Consider the following 6,553-nt stretch of genomic DNA (forward strand, 5'->3'; position numbering starts at 1 on the left):
TCTTTCACTTCAGTGTTTGTAGGGATTCAAGACCTGACATGATATAAGACAGTAAGATTATACTGGGTTTTTTTTTAAGATCTTTCTGTTTTTTTTTTGCGTGCATTGTTTTTCAAATTCCAGTCGACAATCAACAGAATATGAAAAGCAGATGCAAGGCAAACATTTTGAAAGTTTTTGGGGAAAAATGAAGGACAGCAGCGCAAAGCGTACAAAGAGAACAAAGTCAAGTCAAGTCAAGTCATTTTATTTTGTATAGCCCAGAATCGCAAATTACAAATTTGCCTCAGAGGGCTTTACAGTCTGTACACATACGACATCCTCTGCCCCGAAACCCACCATCGGCACAGGAAAAACTCCCCAAAAAATGAAAAAACCCTTACAAGAGGGAAAAAAGGGAAGAAACCTTAGGGAGAACGTCAGAGGAGGGATCCCACTCCCGGGATGGACAGACTACAATGGATGCCATGTGTACAGAATGAACAATGTATAATACATGCAATTCCTATGACAGAAATGATTCAAGTAATTGTGAGTAGTAAGCCAGGCGCACAGCAGGACCACTGCAGAGGCAACCACCATCAGATAGAACCACCATCCACAGAATCCTGTGGGGAGGGAGAGCACAGAGATTTTAGGAGAGGGTAATGTTGGTTTATGAGTAAAGTAATATGATTAATATCTAAAATAATGATGATGATGATGATGATGGCAGCAGCAGGCGTCAGCATGGCCACGGTAGGTGTCAGGACCAGGGTCCCGAAGGAACCACGATCTATGGAGACCTGATAGGGGCGAAAGCACAAAGCAGGCCTTCGTTACCGGTAGTCCTCTTGGGGGTGTTTTTTTTTTTTACGAGGGGAACAACATTAAACGATTGGATGTATGATGTGGAATAGATCATCGCAGGGTGTCACAGTGAGTAATGATCTCATGCAGCAGGGAGGATCCGGCAGCAGAGGCAGCCAGGAGGAGCTCGATCACGGCTCCCTGCCATGCTTTTACAAGGTCGCGTTGTGCCAAAAACATTTCCTTTTTCTTTTCCTCCTGCTAAAACCGTGTAACATGATCCACACAGAGAATGAAAGCTGTGTTCTTGCCATTAATCTGTTGGTACCCAAAGTGTTGAAGTGGACACTGTCCTCCTCTGTCCTCAGGCTGCCGCGCTCAGAGGAAATAGGAATTTGCTATGTGGCCTAAAATGATTTTTCACAGGTCTTAACACAAGGCAGCCTCACGGGGAAAACCTGCACGCTCTCTGGTCTTGCACATTTTTAGTCTAGGAAAAAACTATTTCTCCGTGTTGCAGCTGATCTCGTACATCTGGATTTTTCCATCGAGAGGAGAGATGTTGAAATAATACAACCTCACGGTGTTTATATTGTCTGACTCCTTATTTCTTGTTGCACTTGGCAAACACCACATATCTCATTTTAGTCTGAATTATGTCCATGTACTTTGAGCCGTGTGGCCTGTCATCCACGTACCGTTGTTCTAACATCACTGAACAAACTCTATCGCTAAAACAATAACCAACTCACCACTTACAACTTTTGTTTTAAGTGACTTGGACACGGTGAGAAAGAAAATGACGAACTAACAATGTAAACATATCTAAACTTTACATTGTCCTTGGTGAGGACAAGAGAGATAATATAGTATGTATGTATATATATATATGTGTATATATATACATATATGTTTATATGAATATATATGTATATATATTCATATAAACATATATGTATTTGTCAAAAGTTACATACATATGTATTTGTCAAAAGTTTTCTCATTTAATGAAAAGGTCTGTCCAAACCTTTAACTATGTCTCTCTCTCTCTCTCTCTCTCTCTCTCTCTCTCTCTCTCTCTCTCTCTATATATATATATATATATATATATATATATATATATATATATATATATATATATATATCGTATACATACTGTATATTATTCATGCAACAGTATTATTTGTTGATGTTGCAGCAAATTGTCTGCTAACCTTTCACAACATTGGGTCCCTGTCAGAGCTGCAGCTTGTCAGCTTTCCACATGTGCGTATAATACCCAAGCCCTCTAATAGAGTCCTCTCCTTCCTGAGAGGACCAGTGAATGTGAAAATACTCACGTTCACATTTCTCCAGTTACAATCTCGGCCCCCAGTCGTCAACTACGTCGTTCCGCCCCTGTGCCCCCCATCTTGTCATCTTGTATTCTCTGTATGAAATGAGACGAGTCTTCATGCCGGCCGAGCAGTCTGGCAGCAGCACCGGAGAATAATGAAATCGGCCTCAGATACAGTGCAGGCTCAGACCGATGAAATGCAATATTCTTAAAGTGTAGTGTAACACGAGCTTCATATGTAGATACCAGATAGTGGTCCACGATGTCTGTGTTGCCGTCCATAAGCCAACGCTTTGGGCAATTAGGATCTATCTGGTTACCCCTCTGCACGAGAGCCAATCCGAGATGAGAGGGATAAAATCTCAATTAGCCTTTGTAAAGATGCTGCCATCTCTACATACCAACTCACATGTTCCATATAATCTCTTTGTAACATCACACACCAAGACTTTCTTATAGATTCTTTGTGTTACTTATCTGTATTTTGTGTTGCGCTCTCTTCTGATAAAACCGAATTCCTGCAATTCACTGGAGCGTAAGAAAAGTGCAACCCCAGAGGAATTAATCCATCCGCAAATCCGCTAAACAATGTGGGGGATAAACCAGGCAGAAGGTTTGATCTGATAGCTGAACCCGTGGTTTAGCTGGTTCATGAGTGGGCAGCCACAAAAAGGTATCCACTCAGTAACCACAAAGGAATGCAGGCAAAGTCGCCGCATTTTGAGATAAAATGCGTCATTTCTCCCAATGCCTCCCGCCTCCCTTCATCTTCCCTCAGAGAGAAAGCCATTTGTTGAAGATCCATTTATTTCAAACGAGAACAATGGAATTATATCTCAGGGGCGTTGTTACCCCACAAACTTCTCCATGATTTGATGGAGAATAATTATGTACATTAAAGAATCTAATTTCAGCCGTTTGCCTCTCCTGTGTGACCAGTTAGATCTGCAGACATCGGATAGTCTTTGTTGATCTCATAGCTGTCGCAGAACCCATTTGTGTTGTGTTTCTTTTATTTTACATACAAACAACACATCGGCTTAAAAGAAATTATCAACTGTTATATCAGAGAATATCCGTCACTATACAAAGCAGGTCCACGTAGTACGCGTAAATATTTATCACTAAAAGGCTAGTCAGTCAGTCTTGCATTAATATTAAATAAACCAACCAGGAGGCAGCTATGACACCCGACTGTTGCTCATATTATTACTGGGAATTTTACCGTTGTCAATTTTTATTGCTAATATGGTAATCATAGCATTGCTGTTTTTATGTATATGGTGTGCAAATCTGAAAATATGATTACATCATGCCCAATCAAATAAAACAGGTTATGGGAGGATATGAATACTTCCTCACAACCATTTGTGATCCAGAACAGAAATCTTTCAATTTTATCGAGACCCTGAAACGTTTTTTTCTGATTGTGTTGTTAGTTCATGATTCAGAGAATTACAAGACATTTCTTCATATCTCAAAATAACAATAGACTTAAGCAACTATAGTATATCTGCTCTTAATATTTTAATACATAACCTGACCAAATACATACAAATGGGATGGTTTATTATGTGCACGCATGTTCAGTTTACAAAGATGGTTTCAGTGTTTTGAAATAGAGTATTTAGAACTTTTTGAAAATCCAGAGCTGTGATGGCGAGCACATTTACCTTCAAGGACATCAAGTGAACGCAAACATTAATTAATGTGCCTATGTGTGTGTGTGTGTGTGTGTGTGTGTGTGTGTGTGTGTAAGAGTCCACAAAGTCAAGCAGGCAGCTGCTGTGAGGAAATGAAACACTTCCTCCTTGTGCCCATTAGCAGAGTTTTCATCAGCACTGATCCTGACCAGCGCTGGCATGGCTGCTGGCAAAACCCACAGGCAGTAATACTGTGGTACACTGATGTTACAAAGAGGAGTGTGTAAAATGTTAATGACAACGGATCGGCTGTGCATGCTACTGTAATCACACCACCATCCCTACTGGCCGGTTAGTCCCCCCCCCCCAGGTTGTAGGAGCTGCGTGTTTACCACCACAACGTGAAAACACAAGAACGGGAGTGACGAGAGTCTGGTCTTTTGAGCGCCTCTGTGATGTGGCGATGGAGCTGTTGGAGTGATAAAGGAGCTACGGGATGCCAAGTAAGAGACGGAGAAAGATCAAGAGGAAAAAAGGCTGCTGTAATAACATCCCCTGGTTGAGACGCCGACTTCCCCAAGAGGCGTCATTTAGTGGCGTGAGTAACAGTGGAGAGATGTGAGACTAAAGCCTGACAAACGCCACACATTACACTTGATTTTAGCTTGCTCTCATGAAATATTGTGTTGAAATATGCTTTTTCATTTAAAATGTGACGTAAAAGATGCCCAATGAAGTCAGTTAGCTGAGTACGTTAAGTCAGACTAAGTTAAATCTGTATAATTTTCCAATATCAGCCACTATAAGCTAATTAACATGGATGCTTTATATTGCAACTTTTTATTAATCAGAGAAAAAGGATGTTGCTTCTCTTTTTAGCAGCAATACAGTGCTGCTTTAACAGTTAAGTTGTTTTAAGCAACTACATTTCAATTAGATTAAAGGGGTGTTCTTTCCTCCTACTTTCCATTGCAAAAATTACATTAACGCTTCCCATCGTGACCATGATTCAGTCTCCACATAGTGGATCATGTCCTAACTTTGTTATAAAAGCTATTAAAGTAGACACAATGCATTACGACATCGTGAGGATCGACCGTTATGGAGACAAGCAGGTCCAACATTTAGCTACGAACAGCTGAAAATAACTGTACAAATTGTGGAGAGGGTGAAACTTGATGTTTCTTCTGTGACAGAAAAACTGAGTTTCAACCAGTGATAAATCCTTAATGGTTGCTAGCCGTTTCATTCGTGGAATTTTCCTACCTTTGTAAAACATCCATCGTGCTACTGGGACAAGTAAGGTGAGTAATACAGAAAGAAGGCAATGGAAAAAACTCAAAGATCATTATAGCCATTTGCTCCTCCTAAGCTGTAAGTATATATTTTAGCAGAAAAAGGGAGGCAGGGGGGGAAAGGTGACGAGACAATGCTCTAAAAATGAAAACCTTCTCCCCGTCACCTGTCACCTCTGTGGGGTAGCGAGTGGATTAGTTATTTCCTCCACTGAACAAAGGCTTCCGTCCGATCGAACGCGCTGCCTGGGAGAGATGTTTGGAGGGAAATATAAATGAGGAGAAGCTCCAGGAAATGGGACACTTGCACCTCAAAAACATTAGTGCCTCACAACGTGCACAGCGTTGGAACCATTCAGAAGCTTTGGCTTGGTCTCATCCCATCTAAAGATAGATTTTAGGAAATGTATTGGAATGGAAGGCCTTTCTTTGGCAAGTGGCAATGGGTAACACACAATCTGGCGCGCACGCACAAACGGAGACCGTGGAAACCGGTCCCAGTTGGCCAGTGGGAACGTGTCTCTGCCTATCATCCGCTTCTGTTCCAGGTTTCCTCTTTCCTTGGGTTTATCGCGAGAAGGACGAGTTGCTGTAAGGTTGTAGGGGTCAGGTCGGCTACACAAACAGAGGGCCTCTTTATCCCGGGGCTACAATCAGCCAAAACGCCTGCAGAAGGAGAGGGAGAGGACAGCAGAGCAATGTGCTGCGCGAATGTGTGCTGTTCGCTTTGTTCACCCTGGCTGTAGCTTCTCTTGTAATTTACAAATGCTGTAATGATAATAATATAGCTTGTTTTTTAACGTTTGGGGTGAAAACTGTATCGTGTGTGTTGCTACAACTGTTGATTGAAACTAAAATAGCTTTAAAATAGGCTATAAAATGTATTTTGCAGCAATTCATAACTTATTGTCAGGATTTATTTTAATAACGTGTGTTACTTCATTTATCCAATACACAGGTCCATAACAAAATAAAAACACATAAAGCTAATTAGCCATATGCTTTGTGTTGTGTGTTAATTAGCCAAAGTTAGCATGCTAACATGCTTACTTAGATAAACCTACCACCTGTACATTGGTGTAACTGTGTCCTTGGGACAATGTTAGCATGCCGATGTTAGCATTTACCTCAAAGCTCCTCTTGGTTAAAAGTGGTAAAAGAGCCGCTAGCATGGGTGTAAGACTGTTACGCTTAGACCAAACACAAAGCTAATTTAAGGGGTTGCACGTTTGCATAGAAAGTTCATCAAAAGATGTAAATTGGTACAAATTGCCCAGCTGAAGCAAAGCAAAGAATGTGTGATTTGGGTGGAAGAAGTTGGGATTATCCTGTGAATCGGGTCCAGCAAAGAACAGAGGAGACTTCAGTGATATTAAATAATTTAACATGAGTTCTGAGATCGGAGGCTTACGGCACTTACAACTCTCTACTACGGTTTGTCCACTTTTCATTCAAAAGGTCCAACATGGCCACACCACGCTGCCGTGGTA

The sequence above is a fragment of the Gasterosteus aculeatus genome, chromosome 20 (genome assembly GCF_964276395.1).
Source record: "Gasterosteus aculeatus chromosome 20, fGasAcu3.hap1.1, whole genome shotgun sequence".
NCBI lineage: Eukaryota > Metazoa > Chordata > Actinopteri > Perciformes > Gasterosteidae > Gasterosteus > Gasterosteus aculeatus.